The sequence below is a fragment of the Hippocampus guttulatus genome, chromosome 12, assembly GCF_054856545.1.
Source record: "Hippocampus guttulatus isolate MCC_2025c chromosome 12, RoL_Hgut_1.0, whole genome shotgun sequence".
NCBI classification, from domain to species: domain Eukaryota; kingdom Metazoa; phylum Chordata; class Actinopteri; order Syngnathiformes; family Syngnathidae; genus Hippocampus; species Hippocampus guttulatus.
The window spans coordinates 10,831,440-10,852,412 of record NC_141272.1 but is presented as its reverse complement, the minus strand read 5'-3'; the positions used below and the strand labels follow the sequence as shown (position 1 = coordinate 10,852,412).

At 42.9% G+C, this 20,973-nt stretch overlaps 1 protein-coding gene across 1 annotated transcript in view; it reads left to right on the top strand.

The window, feature by feature from the left end:
- arhgap35a (Rho GTPase activating protein 35a) overlaps window positions 1–20,973 on the top strand; it is a 59,085-nt gene continuing 38,112 nt past the window's right edge. The window contains exon 1 of the mRNA XM_086125624.1: window positions 1–733. The gene's annotated coding sequence lies outside the window, so the exon portion shown is untranslated. The remainder of the gene's footprint in view (window positions 734–20,973) is intronic.

The following is a 20,973-nucleotide window of genomic DNA, read 5'->3' as shown; positions in this document are numbered from 1 at the left end:
GTGCGCGCGCGCGTGTACGTGTGCGCGTGCTGTAATGGTGTGCATGAACCACTGGGCGAGACAGTCTTTTTGTGTTGGCCGCGAAAGAGGAGGGGAGATGCTGCCTGGAGTCAGAAGAGGGGCCGCCGCCATTATTGGGAATCTGACAAAAAAATAAGACTTACCACACACCGTCACACATTTTTTTCTAGCCTGCCAGCAGCTTAACAACACGAGCGAAGAAGACGGGAATTCAACCTTTTCTTTTTCTCCTTTCACCGCTGAGATCATTGAAGACAGCTCGCCCCTTTTCCCTCTTTTGACGAATCTTTTATTTTGGACATAACAAAGGAAATAATAATTGCTCCAAACAACGTGGTGGCGAAGCAAGAAAGACAAGACTTCCCAAAGGTCGTTTTAAAACCGGCAGAGCCTCCATTTCCCCCCTCTTCCTTGTTCAAAGGCGTGTTGAAGACGACTTTGTGCGGCATTTTTTGGGTCGCTTTTCTCCCTTAACTAGCATTCAGTTGTTGGTTAGCCCTCCGGAACACACGCACACGCGTAGAAATGCTAATGTGAAAACTTCAGACGAGAGCGTACAAAGTGACAAGGAATGGACGCTTAGACTCTTTTCGCCCCCTGGAAACGGATAATAATCGATGAGAGTGTTGGCGGGGAGTGTTTTTGTCTCTTTTTCAACACTGTGCGAGGGGGGAAAGGAGTGGACGGAATCCGGAGAGGAAGGAATGTTATGGTACGTAGACTACTTCCTTTTAAATCTCTGCCAGTCTGGAGTGTGCTCTGCCAAATAATGTGTGATTATGAGCGTTTGTGCCACTTGTTTCATAATACTTTGTGAACGTAACTGGGAGTCAAGACCCAAACCACCCCCAAAAGAATTATTTGGCGTAAAGATCATAATTCATCTTATGTACACGACTGTCCGTGTTTTATGTTATGTGTTGTGTTTATTATTTAACTTTATGTTAACTGTTTTGTTAAGCGCTTTGTTACAGCTGCCGCTGTTGTGAAAGCGCTATATAAATCAGCATGTATGTATTGTATATGGATTGATGCTTGTGTGTTCATTTGTAGCTGATTCATGGGAAGTTTTCAGAGGGAGGATGGACACCATCCAATCAAATAATTGTTTGGAAGCGCAACACCTGGAATGCATTGGTTGTGTCAGGCCTGTCAATAAAGTGCCCAATCTGTTGGGTTTAATTAAGGAACAATCAGAGCGGGGAACAACATTTATTTAACTCATGCCTGTGGTTCATATCCAAAATTAACCACAAAGTGAATTTAAGTAAGGTATTATTTGGTTTCAAATTGAAAATTTGGCCAGAAAACATCAAAAACTGAAACTGGACCTGAAAATTCCTATTACTATATTCCCATTTTTTCCAACCCCAACTTGCATGCGTCCATTTCATATCACATGTGGAGCTATGTGGCTCCCATGTTTTTATGATGTTGTCGCAGTAGACTTACGGGGCTGACCTCATGTTAACAATTAACATAGCCGTTAATCTATTTCCGTGCCAGCGCCAGTCAACTCGTGTCATGCTTACTGCAAAATGGTCGTTGCCCCAGCCAGCCACTCCCTTTCAGCATCCCCCACTGGACATCTGGTCACTTCATTCCAGGAGACGCTCTTAGTGCCACTCCGGGTTTAAGAATGATGCCGAAGGATTTCAAGTGAGAGACCGGTGGCAGGTGCGGGCATACACTGCTGTGTCATTGCTGAGTCAAAGAACGAAACTGGAACTTTAATGGCAGATGACAACGCTGGTGTTGTTTCCTTTATTAAATCAGTCATCAACCAGATCGTTATCATAACCAGTGGAGGATTTGAAGAGTGTACTCTCTGTGTTTAGTGTCACGTTTCCCAATAACAATTCAGATAAAGTGGTAGAAAATGTAATTTAATGCTGCAATGATTTTAAATTAAGTGCATTCCCATTTTAATGAGGATTCACCAAAGCATCTGCATATTTTACAAACCACGTTTCCTCACATCGTGGCCTCCAATGCTGGGATGAATTGCCAGATGCAGTTAGCCACTTGAATAAATTAACACGACACCCCAAATGGAAAAGCCACCAGTCTATACCCAGACATTTACGATGGCTTTAATTTGGCGTTTTGCACATTCTGGAAGAATAGAAAGGCAATACAGTACTCACAGGGGAGTCATCTCGATGGTGTATACTGCAAGGTTAGGGCTTGCATTCGATTAATTGTTGAATTCAGAATTCTGTTGATCGTGTGGAATTAAAGCAGCTCAGCACATCTTAGATAACAGTTATAATCAATTAGTTGCGATCGGCTCAAGCTCGCCTGTGAGCCTAATGAGGACCAGTGCAATAGAAAATGAAGATATTGTTGTTCAGGATTCTATTGCTTGTGGAATGGTTGTCGATTGATCATGTCTGGAAGCAGTCGAGGACTCGATCAACTGGTTTGCTTTCTGGAAAAGAACAAAATCTGCAGCACTTTTTCACACTGATACCAGTATGAGCACTCAACTCTTGAGCAATCGTATTGATACCACTAATACTTGGTACTTTTGATGCATAATATTCACAAAAAACGACAGATAATAAAAATAATTTTAAAAAATAGACCTGTATATCCCAATACAGCATCGTAAGACGGCCACAACCAACCTTTTAGTGAGAGATCCTTTTACAAAAAACAATCAATTGCTCGTGTTCCCCAGAGTCAATTGAGGCAATAAAACATGTGCAATGACATACAACTCCAGTCGAGCATCTTTTCAACGTACCACTACAACGTTCACATTTCAAAGTCCCAATTTCACATGATTCATTTTGCTTCCAGCGAACACCTATTATAAATTTCATTATAACGGCCAGATTTTTACCACAGAATTGTGGAAGGTCCTTCGTTACAATGAACCGTGGGAAGCTAACTGCCGACGCGACCTTGCTTATAAACAAAATGCACAGCGCTGCATTCCCCTCCGTTGCTTAGCAACACTACTGATCGACTAGTACATTGTTGGACTTCTGGAGGTGCGGTCCTGCACATGGTCTCAATACATGTCTGGTAAACGAAAGCAAATCTCGCTGTCTGTGAAGGAGCTATCGCGGTAAATTGTTATTTCAGTTTTCCAGATTTTTAAATTTTAAAAAAAGTGCATGGCTAAAACTGTGCCATGTCAGGCAGGCACTTTGTAGTCGGGCACGAGTCGGTCCACCCTCAACATACAAGAACTTGCATATCTTTATTTATATTAGCGCTTATCTGCCCTTCTGAATTGGCCGCTTCGGAGCGCCTCGTTGTTGGCCGTGAGTGTGTGCACGTCACTAGAGAAAGAGGACAAGGCTGAGCTGGGTGTGGGGGGGATACTTAAAAACAAATGGACTAAGGGTTCGAGCAGGTGTGGCCGCTTTAGAGCATCTTGCTGTCGGCGCACGTCACAGAGACAGGGCGTGGCCACTTTAGAGTGCCTCGTTGTTGCCGCATGGAAAAGCTTTGCATTGACCTGGTGAGATACTGTACATTCCAGCTACTTGAGGCTTTGAGCGGCTGTTAACACTGCTCTCTGCGTCGCGACAAATTTAGATTTCATTTTACAGACACTCGTGAGGTTGAACAAGGAGATGAAGTGAAATGCCCATCCCGATTTTTTTTTTTTTTTTTTTTTAATTTCCGTCTCAAGCAGGTCCTTTGACTCAATTTAGCCTACGGTATGTTGGCAGCATTTTTTGATGAGTCTCCTTTTCACTTTGCTTAATCAACTGCCTTGGAAGCCCAGTGCAGCACGCCCAAGATTTCTCTTTGCTCCCAGGTAAAATTCATTGTCAGCACTTCTGCTGCTCGCCTGATTGAGCTCATTGCAGCATGGCGGTCACACCTCCAAATGACGGGCTCGCTACCAGCGCACCCCTTCAACCTTGTCCTGTCTGCCATCGGGTCGTGTCGATCCAGTCCTGGGATCAGAGGGAGGCTTGCTCTGCTTGTCAGGCTCCGGGCCGGATGTGTGGATGCATATTCTTCGGACACCGGATGTACGATTAAGTCCGTCGTTTATCTGGACAGGTCAGAGTTTGGCAAGCTGGAAAAGCGGAGGGGTGTGCTCTCCTCGATTTTATTTTTATTTTTTTCCTACAGGATGAGAAATGGTCCCATGGAGCCCCTTTAAAATCACTGAGCGCTCTTGAGAGCCGGATATTTACTTACTACCCTATAACATATTACCGTGTCAACCCATGATTTTCTTCATGGGCTGTCACCTGCTCATTTGCATGTTTTCCCCATGAGCCTACCTGTCAATGCCATGGAACTTCATACCTGTCAGTGACGGATCGCATCTCCGCTCATCAAAAATGTCTTTTCCCCAAATCTCTCTCCCGCTCGCCCTTGTTTCACAGCAGAAGCTTGCTTGTAAGTCAGCGAAAGCCTACTTTTGATGCAGAAAAGAGCTAATTATAGCAGGCAGCTTTGCAGAATTTGGTGGTCCAGATTACAGTCACTCGTCACTCAATGGTGGCTTTGTTCTGGTGACCGATTATTAGGCCGAAAGAGGTGCATTCTGGGAGGATTACATCTGCATTTCCATTAGAAAGTGTGCCTGCCGAGGTTGAAATGAGGATCTTGGAGCTCATCAGTGTCTCAGGCTCTTTGCAGATTTCAATTTTGAGATCAAGACCTCTCTAGTTTAGCCCCCTATTCCGCTTTTAAGGTACTTAAACAGGAGAGCTGAAATATGTGCCGCGGACTGACCTCGAGTCAGCAGTTCCACTTGTGCTTTGCTTATTCTCCGAAGAACAAAAAAAAACCCTGTGAAATATTGTCGACACTCTGGTTTTATCATAAATTGTTCATGGAGGAACTTTGAATGGACTGTTAACAAAAATTGCATTTGCCCTACAGCGAGCCCACCTTATAAAGGTCTTGTTTTCCAATTCTTATGTCATATTAAGCACGGTTGCTTGTAGTCAGTACGGCTTTTAGATATGATTAATGGCGGCTCAAACGAAGCGAACGCGATTAAAGTGGTCTTTTAAAGATGACCCCCACGGTGACACCGTTTTCGTCGTGGCCTCGGAGATATTGCGCCAGGATGGAAGATCCAGAGTTCAGTAGTGATTCCCTGATGTCAGAAGCCCTGGAAGAATTCAGCCTCATTCTTACCAAGCTGTGTGTTTCATTGTGCATTTTCAGGGCTGGCCCCCTAGCCATTGTGGTGCCCTAGATGAGATTTTAGATTTTATTTGTATTTAAAAAAAAATTATGGGTCGTTATTTTGCAATTTCTTTACTTTCTTCTTTCTTGCATTGTGAATTGCCACACAGTTTAATGCTGCGCCACCAATGCAAATCCAGCGAGGGTGTACCTGATCCATGCCACACTGAACTGTGAGTGGAAAATGATTGAGTGCTGTACCAGTAATTGTAAATAGGGGACATGTTGAGTCACTTTACATTTAAGGAGGACTTGTACTTGGGTGGTTTTGATTGCTTTTGTACCCTTGATAATCTTTTGGGGAGGGAGGGGGTGGGCGTGGCAAAGTACAAATGGTTCCTTGGAGTTCAGTTCTTGGCTCTGAAAGGTTTGTGTAAATTGCACAAACCTTAAGGATAAGACGTGGACTCAAACTATACCCCAGTAGGCTCGTCATTCGTAGGAAAAAGGGTGAGCGTGAGCAAACGGTTTTCTGCTTCAGGGCTCTGCTCCTGGTATGTGCCCTTTCAGCTTTGCACTCCGGGATCAACCAATTGATGACGGCCAGAAGTGACTCTGCTGCTTGGCTATTGGCCACAGCTGAATTCCATGACTCAGCGTGTCCTGAGATAAGATGTTATGATTGAGCCGCTGCCAGTGAAATGCGGCCACTGACTGGAGTTCACTCGGTTGGACTTTGGCTGCTTTAATAGGTCACGGAGACCCCCCTTAGGATTTGTCGTGTGTGTTTTTTTGACATTGGACATTATGGGTATTATTGTCTCAGATTGTTTTTTTGAGGGAGTGAGTTATTGTTTAAGCAGAGTATACTCAAGAGGCAGACCTGAAACCCTGAGATGCTGTACACTTATATTCAAAGATATTTTTGGTATTGGAGACACTTTAAAAAAAAATGTTTCTGTTAAATGCAGGTTCCCATCACATGTTGTTTTTAACGAGTTCCTCTGTATATTTTAGGTCTATGTCATTTATTCAGTGCTGGAGTGCTTTACTTTCTTGGCAGGATCTTTGTCATTAACCTGGACTGATGCCATCTAAGAAATTTTACAGGCTGTCGGAGTTGCGAACAATTATTTCATTGAATCAAATATTGTTTAAAACCACCATTTTTAAATTTCACTCAAATTTAACATTTGCACTCATGTCGCTGTATGTAATAGTTTTTTCCCAAACGAAATCCAGGAAGACTGTTGCGGCTAAGCAGCATTATTAGTTTTGGTTTTCTTTTTTTCCCCGCAGGGTTTAAAAAATAAAATCTACAGGTATGTATTTTTATATTAACTTTCTTTATATGTTACATCACCATCTGTGTTCATACATAGATTCATTATTATACTGCATTACTGACGCTAAATTTTGTTAGTCTACCACTTTATCCATGCTGCCTGCAAAAGTCCCAAGCCATATCCTCTGTTGTGATGACTCACAGTAAATATGCATTCAAAAAAAAAACAATTGAATCACTTCTTGGCCATCTGTTTTGGGGAGAAAATACTGAAATACTGTTTTGTCCATTTTTCCATTTCCCTTATCACATCTTGTCGTCGTCAGGCATTATGCACAGGCTCAATGATGCTTTCACAATGTCAGTCAGCCAAACTAGCTTAAAAATCCTGATCGAGATCGTGTGTCCACGACAACAATCTCGACAAATTCAGTTCAAATTTAACCCAAGTTCTTGCTTCTTTGGTCATCGGATGTGTCACTTGAACTACCTCAAGGTAATTAAAGCTGGCCGCTTTAATCATAGACTGGCAAACAGCTTACAAGAAACGAGAAAATGAGCTGCGGTTACCAGCTCCCGCAGGCCTGAAAATACCTCAGCCGACCCCATGTTTTCACTTCTCTTTTGTTTCTCACATCGTCATCAGCTGTTTTATTTTTTGCCTTTGTGAGGGTACGATGCAGTGGAATTGTCAGCTGCGGTTAAGGACACAACTGCCTTGTCACCCAATGTTTGTCTCAGATGCCACTTCAGGGGGTTCTGACCACAGCAATGGCCTTTGGCGTGTCCCATGCAAACACGTGCTGCCACTGTCTTGCACACAAACACCCCCCCCCCCCTTTTTTTTTGTTTGCTGTCATTGGCTTTTCTGAACTTTGGTTTGATACAGACATTTTTTAAATTTGATTCATAACCTTTGTTTTTGTGGTATTTACGGTCGATCCAAGTAATTTAAGGGTTGGTGACTCCATAGACACAACAGCCAGGTTGCCATCAACGGTACAGCTCAGTTTGGTGCATTCTAACAATTATTCGTTTTTTACTAGTTGTGGTTGAACTTGAGGTTGATGACCCCGAGAACAACGGACCTTTTTCCACTAATTAATGCAAAATGGCTGTTGACTCTTTTTGGTCTTATTTTCTGAAACATCACCGGATGAGAAAATCATGAATCATTTACATGACGTGTCGCTTTGTGCGATGGGGTTCGTTTAATAATACAACTCTCGGAAAGATTAGACGTTCTTTATTTGGACTGCCGTCTTGGTCGGAGGGAGAAAGCAATCACCATGTGTACAACTCGTAGACTCTCATACGACTGCCTAACGGCTGCGCATGCTCTGTGTGTACTCTGCGCTGTGGACAGGCATCGCTAGTCGAACAAGCAAATACGATTTGCTCATATCATTACAGATGTGTGGCGTTAGCTCTGGTGCTACACCAATCTAGCGTCGCCTTTCTATTATGCGTCACTCTCCAGCGATGATGAATCAAGTGGTCGTTAATCCATCTATTGCACTAATTTAACCGTTGGATGAAGCAGGGTTGGATTGGTCATTCCTGGAGAGTGGGGCTCTTGCTTGGGGATGACTTGCTCAAGAGGAGACTGTTCCGTTACGTTCGATTACAATGTTCAAGTGTGAGCTGAGTTCAACGGAGGGAGTCTGCAGTGTACACGCTCTCGGACAGAGGATGAGTTTGTGAGTTTATGGATGCCGGGTGATTTATGACACCTTACACCTCAGGCGCTACCCTAACATTGTCCGACCAATGACTGAAGGTTACCTGAACTGCAGAAACTGTGCTGAAGCACTTGCCACTACAGTGCAATGTACACAAACATAGCGTCCATTGCTTGAGAACTGGTTGTACTACCAGACAGTTTGAATGGTATTTTCCCAATATCCACTAGCTATTTGTGTTTTATTATATTTGTTTTTGTCTTTTATGCCTTTGATTCTGTATTAGAAATAAATGTAGTGAAGCTCAGAGACAATTGCCATTAATTGCAAGTCATTTTCAGGGAAAATATATTGGCACCTTTATTATGTAGGCCTGCAATTAAAGATTAATTGAGTCATCCATTAATCTTTTGATTTAATTTTTTTGATGAAGTGGATCAGACAAAAACATTTAAAATTTCTATACCTTCATTACAAAAGAGGACATTGTCTCAATTTGACTGTGCTGAAATGCACAATCATAAACCGATTATGATTCAGTTACTTTTTTGCCCCATAACATGTTGATCAATGTTTTTCAGAGTAAAAGCAGATTTTTACAAGTGTCTATTTTTACTTAGCACAACAATAATCAGTCTGCTTTCAATGAACATTGAAGAAATATATTTACCGTTGAGTGGTAAATTGATTCATTTTTGCACTTCTACTGTCATTATTGTGAAAGAAAATGACCTGTATCAGTAGTTTTTTTTTCTTCTCGTATGGCACAGCTCCATGGCATATTCTCTCCCTTTTGTAATGTGAAGCATCTCAAGACTGCTACCAGTGGATTGATTCAGTATCAACAAATTGAAGCCTTAAGACCAAAAGCACGGCAAAACTGGCTTTGGAACTTGATTGTTTCTGGCCTCCGAGTGGTGGTGTGATTGTGGACATCATATCCTTTTTAAGGTGTGAAGATAAGGTGGCTACACATAGCTGTTTAATATCACGGACGGCAATGCCTCGACACCTCTTCATGGCTTATCTGAACTGGTCCAAATCTGTGGGCCCAGCAAAGGCTTATGCAAGCCCTGGGCTGATGAGTAAGCACCTCTCAGGCTGCGGATGGTTGAGCCGGCCTTTATCGATTGCAACGCCACTGCCTGTCACCCAGCCACCACTTAGCTAATGATGTCCATACTATTGTCTCATGGTTGGGGGGTCGGGGGGAGAAGAACGACCATAAAACACGAACATAAAGATGGAGGAATTCACCCAAAAAGCTTCGACCCAAGCAGTTTTTTTTTTACATTTGAATGGTAGTACTCCATTTACTTCCTGCACCCTCCCTGTCTCCGGCCCATTCCGTATGTTGGCAGCAGTGTTTGTGGTGCTGGCGGGTCCATCTGCATGAAAGAGACTGACCACAGTTTCCGACAGGCTGCCAGTCTCCAAGTTGGCCGGGCTATGACCTTGTTTCTCTGAGTCTTTCTGTTGTTGGACAAACGGCGCATGAATCCTCCCGGTGATGAATCACCTGCTTGAAATTAGAAGAAATGAGATAAAGGCTGTTGTGTTATGGTCACAGTCAACATTTTATTTCATTTTAGAGGATTGTAAACAGGCCTCCGAGTTAGGCTTGTACGGTATACCGATAACACTGCTTTTACTGGACTGTTTTTTTAACTTTTTGCCCTGGTATCCTTTTAGTATTGTATCAAGGGACTTTATGGTGTATGCTATCAAATAGGGATGTCCCGATCACACTTTTTTGGCACTCTGGTCCGAGTCAAAGTCTTTGGCTTTAAGGATGTGTCGCTACAGAGTCCCAATCCTATACCTCGGCAATACATTAAAAACGGGGGGGAAAAGAGCCAGCATACATATTGCTTCAAATTGCTATAGAAATGTACACACAGACATGGATATACCGTACATAAATGTATATGTATGTTCACTGTTACTACAGTGGGACCTCTACTTACGAAATTAAATTAATTGTTTCCGGAAGAAATTTCTTAACTAGAAAATGTTGTAAGTAGAGACGCATTTTCCATGTAAATGCCATTATCCGTTCCAAGCCCCCCAATATTCAGACATAAATGTTTTCTAAAGCATAAAAATGCATTAAAATATGTAACAAATACATGTTACAAATTAGATTATTGCACAATAAATGAGAGCTGTGCATAATGTAAGAAACAAAGAATAAAGTAAAGAACAAAAATCATAATTAACAGAAGTCTCTCTCTCTCTCTCTCCTTCTCCCCCCCTCCACAATCCCTTAGCTCTAAATTTGGTGACACATTGAAGAACTCTCAATGCCAGAATGCACCAGGGGCCCCAAAGTCCATCGTCCTTATGTCAGAGTTCATTTCCTGCTGCGGGGCTACCACCATTTTGCTACATTCCAGTTGCTCAGAAAGTGTGTATGACCCTGTCTTCAAGGCGCTGAATGTTTGAAGCCATATCAGTGAATAAACGGAGCATGGATCAGTGTTACTAATGAATCAAGTAAAACATTAGCCACAAAAGTTGGCCATATTATTCAACGTTGGTTCTTTTTTTTTTAATTATTAAAACTACTGTCACCTGCGTACTGTTCCCAGATTCACTCCCTACTTCTGCTGTCTTCCGTCTTTCATTTCTGTGCTGACTTGAATGCATGTCATATGCTGTGGAAATAAAAGTAACACGGGTGAAGAATGTAAACAGAGATGTTTTTGATGGCCTCGCCACACCACAGCTCGTATTAGTCATTGTTGTCGAAGAAGGGAGAATGCGGACTTTTTTTTTTTTTTTTTTTACCCAATGAGGGAAAAGGTCATTGACAATGCAGTTTGTCAGGACAAGTTGGGCCTGTTGTTGCTTAAATTCATGTGACTGCTGTGTGTGTGTGTGTGTGTGTGTGTGTGTGTGTGTGTGTGTGTGTGTGTGTGTAGGGGGGGTCTTATGGTAAACGTCACCTGTCGTACAATTCAGTCGGCAAAATGCTCATTTTATTTGTGCAACTGATCAAGTGGCGCTTCAGATTCGATGTGAAATGTCGTGTATCAGCGGGTTACAGGTGTAAGACGGGTTAGGCATGTTTCTGTCAGTCGTGAAATGGGTGTCTGTAGGTACTTTATGTTCTCTGACTACACGCGGTGGCAGTGTTGCCATAAAAATACTGTTCAGATGAACAAGGAATTCTGTAATGGTGACTAAGTCGTACAAGTTAGTGTTGTACTGTTAATGGCAGTGTTTGGCGACACTCTGGTATTGTTATTTTGCCTCCCGACACCACATACTTAACCCGGTTAGGAATGATTAAAGGGACGGACAAAAACCCACTTCAGTCCATGCTTGGTCCGTCCGTTTTAATAAAACCTCTTGTCCCTTGTTCCCAAAATGGGTGTCCGTCCAGAATGCCCATGTCTGGTCATGATTGTTAGAGAAACATGCAGTTGGATGTTAAAACGTTGGTAATGAGAAGTTGTTGGATTAAAAAGTGTTTCCCTGAAAACTGGTGCCATGTTTAACAGATGTTTTTGTGTTTTTGAAAATATTTGATTAAAGTCACAATTGCAGTCAGTACATCTATCCTCCTCTGTGTTAGGTCTTGCTAACCTAAAAATGAGTCTTCCAGGATTCCTGTAATTGTAGCAATTGGCACTTTAGGTTCAGTGAAGTGTGTACCAGAATGACACAAAGAACTCTCATTATAAGTCTGTTGATGTTTCACTTAAAAAAATAAGCACTTGGAACTAGTACTGAGAATCCTTACAATGACACGATAGTCTTTTTAGATGAGGTGTAACATAAACAGGCCACGTGGATTGTGTCACCCTGCTGTGATTTGCAAAGAATTTCTTGTTTGTGTACTGTTTGGTTGAGTGAACTGCAAAAGTTGGCTCTGACTAGTTTGACCTGCCCTTGAACCGCAGCTACATCTTACCACCGCATTTACCGTCGGACTCAATGCGAACGCTCCCTGGTACTATGGCGACTCCATCCTTATTTTTTTTTCTTCTTAACTATGTAAATACATCCTCTGGTTGTCCCCACTCAGTGTTTGGCCCGAAAAGATCCGATTCTGGGAAATTGTGCAACACTGGGAGCATTCACGTGCAATTTCCCGCCCCCGCCTGTTTCTCCAGGGTTCAGAGTTGACAGGAGACATGGATGGAAGATGTCAGTCCTTTCCTCATGGGATCACGAGTGCCCCCTCCCCCAACCCCAAGGGTACTTTGAGGTTGGCCATCAGCTCCAAAGTGAGCACGGGAAGCGGCAATGGCAGAGTCTGTGGGGGAAGGGCTTGCTTATGTTATTATTTATTTATTTTTAATGTCATTGCTCAAGCCAGAGACACAGGATGTGGATACTCAAGAACACTTCATGGCTTGTGTGTATGCGGCGTGCTTGAGCACAACACAGCGTTGGGTTTTTAAAAACATCTCTCTGGTGTTTCTTTGTTGCCGCTGCCAAGGAGGCTGTGCTTCTCAGTGTATTTATTATGAGCAGAATTGCATAAAAGTGAGCGTCGCAGATATTCGCAAAGCATTTTGGGAGGCGTAGTGAAAGGGTGAAGGAGCCATAAACTCAACTTCATATCAATCAAAATCAGTGCTTGACCTCGAGCACGTTTTTCTCAGGTCCGGCATCATACTGCTATAGTGATGCGTAAACAGCTTGTACGGAAAATCTAAAACCGTGCTTTTATTTCAATTGACTGTAAGAGAGCTATCCATCATTTTTTAAATTCTGTTTGTAATTTATTTGCGATGAAGAACTACACTGCATTATACTGAAAAGTCTGTTTGAGACTGTAACTTCTTTTCCTCCATGAAATGTTGTCATTCAAAGTGGAGTATCATAAACGCTGGATGTTGTCATCACATCCCATTAGATTGTCCGTGAAGTGTCAGGAGAGCATAACTGAACATATGTAATCCACCCTCCATATGTATTTTGCGTATGGATTTTACGTATGTTGCTTCCTCCATTCAACAGATGCCACCCGCCTTTTCTCTTCTCTGTCATCCTTTCATCCTCTCCCACTCCCAGATGCTTATTGGCTGGACAGAAAATGAGGGATGAGGTTTTGTTGTCTAATCTGCCAGCAGATCGCCACTGATGGGCCTGTGCAGAATGGCTTTAGTAAATTACTGTTCCAGGGTAGAGCAAATCCCTTCTATCAGATAGCGGCTCCCTCTTCACTACAGCCTCCTTTTCCAAGTCTTTCTCTTGGCCGCGTCCATCAAGCTTTGATTTTATCTCTCCGTTGCTACCTCGCATGGCCGTTCTCTACTTCTCTGTAGCCGCTTTGCACTTTTTGGTGTTTGCGAGCTTTCATCATTTAGTCAACACCTCCACTTGTGCTCCCATTGACGGGCCGGTTGAGTGGAGGAGGAGTTGTCAGCAAACGGAACATTCGGCGGATTTGGATCAGAGGCTGTTTGCCGCCTAACAGACCATGTGTGACCAGTTTCTCAGACGCCCTGGTGCATTGGCGCGTGTTAACATGATGGACCCATCCCGAGTGCGACCATCTTTCCCAATCTGTAGCTACACATGTTGGCGATGCTTTGGGAACTCCAAAGTCGAAGGCATGCTCAGAAAGTTTTAGAGAAAAATATGCCGCTAAACCATCAGCATGTGGCATCATGCGGGAAATTTGGAAATTTCTCGAGACTACAGCTGATAATGCACGGGTGGTGTGTGTTTTTTGTGATATCATCACAGAAGGGCAACACTAATGGTAAAGAAAAGTGTCATCATAACTGGAGCTGCGACCTTACGGGTGGGGAGGGCGTTATGATTATTTTAATGAATATTGAAATCATGATTACGAAACAATTATTGATTGAGTTCAAAACGTTGTATCTATTCAACTACCCGAAATACATGGTAGACCTTGAGAGAACAACCAGAAAATAAATGAGTACCAAAGTGAAAATTGTACTACAATTAAAAGCAATAATAACAGTAAATAAAACAAATACTGTATCAATCGACACATGCATGCTGCACGAGCAACACGGTGCATTCAGGGTGCTGTCACATCGTAAGAATTTACAACGCACACTCGCTGTGTGTTCACATTCGACACAATCAGTTTTTTTTTCATGATTTTTTTGAATTGTTTTCATGATCTTCAGAATTCAAAATCACCATTAAATTTCCATCGATTGCCCCACCCTCATCCTAACTATAAAATACAATGGCTAGACATATTTCTACATGAATTACAATTCTAGCTTTACCAAGGTGAGAAGAAAAAACATTCGCTTAGAAAAACGCTTTTGTCTACCCGCAACCATATCTTGCCCCAGATGGGGGTTGTTGCCTGGCATGGAAAGCCCAGTGCAGCCAAAGTCACCGTGACCTCATACACAAACCCGGCAACATTGTGACTCTTTGCTGACATACGACACCTAGCGATGTCACACCAACACTGCTTCCACATTAGCCATGAAACACGGCACGCCAATCCACCAACTGTGCGATCATTTAACATGTTTAGATGAGGCATGTGGGGACCACACACGCACACATCGGTGCCCAACATTTAATGTGCTGAAAGCTGATGTGGTGGTAGGGTGGTATTTCCCGAAAACCTATTAAAGGTGCAATTTACTATACACGTACATTCTCACCGAGTCTCCAACACCATTCAATCCCATTTTAAAGTGTTATTTGGGATAAATAGGTTGTTTCAATCCAACAAAACACTCTTGAAGAAACAGTTAGCAGATACACCTTTTGTCAGATAAATTCCAGTTAGTGATTCCCGCCGAGTCCCTTCCCCCTGAAGGCAACAACCAGATGTTCGAACATGTTTGTGAGGTTGTTGTCCAGTTTTAGCGGCTGGAGGGATGTGGAAGAAAATGCAGCTAAAACAAAGAGGTGACGAGCTGCAGGAACAACACCTCAATATTTCACCACCGTTTGTCAGTTTTACTTGATTTTTTTTTTGTTTGTTTGTTTTTGATTCCATGAAATTCTTTCTTCTTGACATTTCCACAGACGGTGTTTCAAGTAAAGCAAATTGTAAGGTCTTCTGGAAACGTATTTTCCCATCAGAAATAATGCAAATACAAATCAATTTCAGGGTTAAACTGTCACTGTTGGGAAACCTTCATTAATTCTACAGGCAAGTTTTAAGGCAAAAAGAAGTTAACCGCCCACAGTTAGTCTTAACATAAAACAATAAGTCTTAACATTCCCCTCATTCACTGCCAGGCCATGTCAGAACAGTTTCCCATATTGACAGCTGTTTTAGAGGATTTCTGACTTCTTTTTCAAGACCCGCACAATATTATAACTTGAGCACTGAATCTACCCAAAGAAAGAGTCGACTCTTCTTCCACCAGGGGAAAAAAAGTTTTTGTTTCTACCCCGTTCTGATCTGTAGGAATCAACAGAAGAATCAGTAGTAGTTTCACAAAAAGACTGCTTTCTGGCTCAAAAAATGGAGGAAAGAAGGTTTTTGTGAATAGAAACATGTCAAGATGGATAAGACCCTTTTCCGTGCCTACTGTTTTCCAAAAATACAATTGATGCAGTGGCAATGAAGGTGGTAAATAATTGGGGGTTTTTTTTAGGCAACTTTCTGGGCACTCAAGAACACGAGACTAAAATATTAAAGAAAACAAGCATTACAAAAGAAACATAAAACATCAAATAATATGACCTACAGTCATTCACGAGTTAATCCTTTGATGATTGCTGAGCTGACTTCCGTGCTCTATGCGGTCTTCTCGCGTAACGGGACGAATGACTGCGGTCTCTTGTTTGATAAGTGGTGGAAAAAGTAAACGAAAAAGCACATTTCAAATGTATGTGTCACATCACAAATGGATTTCAACCCTGAAGTTTTGCGTCATTTTAGAGGACCACCCCAACCTTGAACAACATCACTTTCCCTGCTGGTTGTTGGAATGCTACATTACACGTATGCTACGCTAGACATACGCATTCCAGTGGAGCTGCAAATCCCTTCCCCGCATTATGGAACCCAGCTGTCTCATTTACCGGACATTAAGATGTCTGCTCATTAAAGAAAGCTGAGCTGGTTGTTTATGTGCATGCTAACATGCAGGATCTGTTAATGTGCAGCCTAATCCAGCGGTGGTGTACCACGGTGGGTGGGTGGAGATGGCGGGGAGGGGGCTCTTATGTTTGGCGACCCCAACCCTCCCCCATCAAGTCTCTTCTCTTGATGCCCCGGCAACCAAGCCTGCTATCAGCGTGGCTGTTCGCTATCCCGCTCACACCGATGTCGCAGCCGCTAATCTCTCCACGCGTTAAAGGCCATGCAAAGAATTTATGCTGGCCCGTCACAGGAAGAAAAGGGGAAGTGAAGAACCGTTTGAGGAGGTTGACAGATAAGGCTCTTGTGCTTTCTGTGCGGTGCTTTTTAAACCGTGTTAAGCTGCTTAATTAGACATAATCTACAGGCCCCAGACTGAGGCGGAACTAATGAAGTTAAAAGACTCAAATCCCAAATCCCGCCATCACACTCTTCTCTACCCGCTACCATCCAAATCATGGCAAGCCTTTCCGATCCGCTACCTCAATCCACTCTCTTCCTTCTTTTCTTTTTAACGCCCGATGTTGTCCGCCACATCGTCATGATCATCGGAATAAGAACCCTATTTGTTGTTTTTCAGACCATTTGATACCATTCCGTGTGGTAGCAAAAGTCAACCAATTTTTCTTTGTAGATTTCAATGACTGATGGGATTTTCTCCCCCTTGTGATAAATTCATTCCTCATTTGCCACTCACGCGGTGACCTTTTGTAAAAATCATCATCACACAGACAATAAATGTAGCAGAAGATGTCACTGAACTTGATGAAAGTCTTACATGCACACTCCACAAACCAACCAAGCAGCTATCTAATGGTGCCTCTCAGGCCAAGGCGCCTCATCACTACTGCAGCCATGCAAATTCCTGACTCAGAATGTTGGGTAATGGTGAGCAGCACAACAAGTTCATTAAAGAGTTTTCTGCCTTTTCGCACAATTTGCTCTCTGCTGCACTTCTGCTTCCACAGTCTCTCCCCCTGTCCTTGTTCTCAGTTCCTTGCATCTTCCCCTTGTATTCAAAAGTGGATTGTGTGTTGTTTGGTGACCCAATTTCCTTCCTTAATCTCACCATGGGGATATACACGCTCGCCAGACACTTCATAAGGTACATCTCTGAAATGTCTGCTGTATAAAATGCCTGCTTTTACAGAGATGGCATTATCTCTTATTATTTATTATAGCATAGCATGTCGGCATTTGTTACCAGTATGGCAAAAACAGTCGTTTCGCAATACTATTACGTTGTTTTCAGGGCTGAATGACTTCCGATTTTTTTTTTTTTGTATTTGACACTAACGTGATGGCGGTCGAGTCGACTTCAGTTAATTTATGACGTCATCGACATTTTTTTGCAGTTGTCAACGCGCTGAGCTCGCTCGCTCTTCCCGATTTCTCTCATCTTTTCGCCTTCGAGCACCTTCAATGTCTTATTGCGTTCTTGGATTGTTACAAAAGTTTTGTAAGATCCCACTGTCCGTAAGCCCACGAAGGCGTCTTTGATTTGTGATTGGATGAGTGAATCAGGACGAGTGGAAGGAGGGAGAGAATTGTCAGTGTTATGGGATGAAGCCTTACGGTTGAAAGAAATGCTTTTGGAGGTTTTTTTTTTTTTTGTGGGGACGTTGAATGTTCATTATGAATGTGACATCTTCTAAGCAGACACTACAGTGTATTTATTGCCTGTCCTTTCCATTTTTTTTTTTTTTTAAACGTATCTTTCAAATTATTCACTAAAGTTGTGAAACATAATTTGCTTTACTCAACGCAACTGTATTCATAGAGCACTTTCAAACAGCCATCGCTTTAGTGGAGCACATCCGAATTATAATGGCGTGGCCGGCGGGATCTGGCTCCCGCATCTTGAGTTGGACACGCGCGCTTTTGATGCTCACCTAGCTGAGCTACCAGGAACTTTTGTGGGACTTCATACGCAATGGTGGTTTGAACTCTTTATGTGTGACTTTGGAGGCAGATATTCCACCAAAATTAGATAATTAAAAAAAAAAATACAAGATAAAGACAAGGAAGTTATTGATAATAATACCAATTGTAAGATATTGGGCTTTTAAACTTAACTTGAACTTTTCTTCTTCGTTTGAGCGAGTAAACGCCAAGATTCATCGGGATCAAGCAACGGTAAACATTGGCCTACCTTAATTGACTTTATCAGCTGGGATTTTTTTAAGGCAATGTGTCTTTGTCTTCATGTATGTATTATCCCAATCAGATTCCAACTTTCACACCTCTCCGCTACCTCGCCTTACTTTCCCGTCGCTCTGTGGAGACTCGCTACTCGCAGCACTCATTTCCCCCCGTTGAGTGGATACGCATTCCGGTGGTGCTTGATTACCTCTCGTATGACGCTGTATGTGGCAGCTTTGTTTAGCGCTGGAATGGGCTGTTGCACTGAGAGCATGGTTGGAAGGATGAGGATCAAGAGGACATGGGTGTTGCAGCGAAGGAAGGAGGTGGATGCTGAATGGGGGAGATAAAAGCCAAGGGGGAAGGACGTGAGAGCAGGTGGGGAGGAGATAAATGAGAAGGAAGAGGAGGAGGAGGAGGAGAGGTGATGGGAGGACGGAGATGTCGAGAGGCGAGAGGAAGAAAAAAAATAAATGACCTTTCTTCCTGTGCACGGTGAAGATAACTATTTGGAAATGCTGAGGTGGACGGACGGCATAGCTTCCACCAGTCGAACATCTAGTGCTCAACTGCCTGCCTGCATTGGCTTCTCTTTTGAGGGCGTTGACGTTAGCTTTTTTTATTTCCCACTACTTCTGTTGCATATTGGCGTTACAAAGAAAGCACATGGATGCGGTACAGTTCTCAGATCGTCCGACTTAATCCCGCATTCCAAAAACATGCACGTTAGGTTCATTTTAGACTGGCAATGTTTTTGTTTTGTTTTTTGTCCACAGTATATATGCCCTCCGATTGGTTGGCCAACAGTCCACAGTGTACCCTGCTAATCGCCCAAAGTCAGGTGGGATAGGCTCCAGCTCACCCGCGACCCTGACGAGAACAAACGAACGGATGGATGCATGGTAACATTATTGTGATTTCATTTTTACATATCAAGCAGGAAGAAGTCATGTTTGCCTAAAAAGTAAAAATCAGACTAGAAGTTGCGCCCACACACACCCACACACTCCCATCCAATCACATATGTAACGGTAATCGCGTTACAGTTGCGGTTTGTATTGTAATAACGGCATTCATGTCTGCTTTTATCCGGGCGGTGTCCGTGTCCCTTGTGAATAGCAGGGCTCCACTGTATCGGCCGAGGTTCCAAGTGTACCAAGCTGATAGCATATGGCTGACGTGAACCGGTTGCTCAATAAATAAGCAGATTTGATATTGCCACATCATTGTAACGTTTGAAAATGAACATATGCTCATGTTAGTATATCCTGTTGCCGTCTGAGGTATAAAATGACACAAGTCTCCACTCTTCTGCAGCGCTCTATTTTCTTGCTGCCTCAGTCTTTTGAATAAAAAGGTGTCTCTCTTGTCTCACGGCTTCGTGCTGCCAAAGTAAATGCAGGAGACCCTCCATTGTTGTTGTTTGTTAGCCTGTCTCATTTCAACAGAGGCCCTGTGGTTTTCACAGTATGCCTCCCAGAAAATGTGCCATACATTTTCATATCTATGCATGAAAAAAAACCCCCACTAAGTGTGATGCTATTAAAGCGTTTCTTCATGCCTTGCGAGATTGTGTGAAATTCACGCTGTGCCAGCGCATGTGTTTGGTTTTGTGGAAGCAGACTGCAGATGGAACAGAGCGCACTGTGAGTCTTGACAGTGTTGTCTTGTTATAGCTGAAAGGGGGTACAGTGCCATGTGTTTGTGAGGGGAGATGAATGTGTTTTCCTTGCACTGTACCATCAAACGTGTCCTACAACATCAAGGTTGAGCACTTTGCATGAAAATATGACTTGATAAGCCCCCCGTCAACCTTCCTCGTACATTCTGCGGACGTCCAAAAAGCGATTCGCTTTCTGTCTCCTCTTATTTTCCCCCCGTCCCTCAGACGCTTCTCGTATTTTGCGTCTCGTCGTCTCTCCGTCGTTTCGCTCTTCCTTAGAAACGCTCTGTTTGCCGGACGAGCGGGGAGAACACACACGTCTACACATCCATTCACACAAAAGCGGGGAGCAGAAATAAAGAAGGCCTTATCTCTCCTACCAGAGACACTTTGTTCATGTGATTGCATGCTGATGAATAATATATGTGCGCACACAGACACACTCCCATGAGTCACACTCTTCGATTGCTGACTATCCTGACATGGGCCCTTGTACAGTAGTGTGTGTGTGTGTGTGTGTGTGTGTGTGTGTGTGTGTGTGCGCTGCAGACCGTTGTCCCTGTGCAGGGATGAGGACTCTCCAGGGATATGCTGATGAATGGGAGTGTTGTCACCAGTAAGGTCCAGCTGCCTTAATGCTGCAAGCTCTGCTTTTTTTTTTTTTTTTTAATTATTCTTATTTTTTTATGGATGTTGTTTAACAAGAAGAATGTAGTAGAAAAACCCACGCACTGAATTATGTATTAATCGGACTATTTTCGTGACACTCAAATCCCCCCTGTTAGGGGTCTACTCCAAAAAATGTTTAGCTGTAAATGTGTTGGATATTAAATATGTATTGCTATTGGAACAGATATTAACAAATGGTTAATGCAGAGGTGCTAGAAGATTTCTTGCAAGAGCTTCATCCAGAAAAATCGAAGGATGGAAACCCACTAAAATCAATCCACCGGTGTAGGTGAAGATATGCTCAATAATTATATATTGTTTTTATTTAGACATTTCAGGG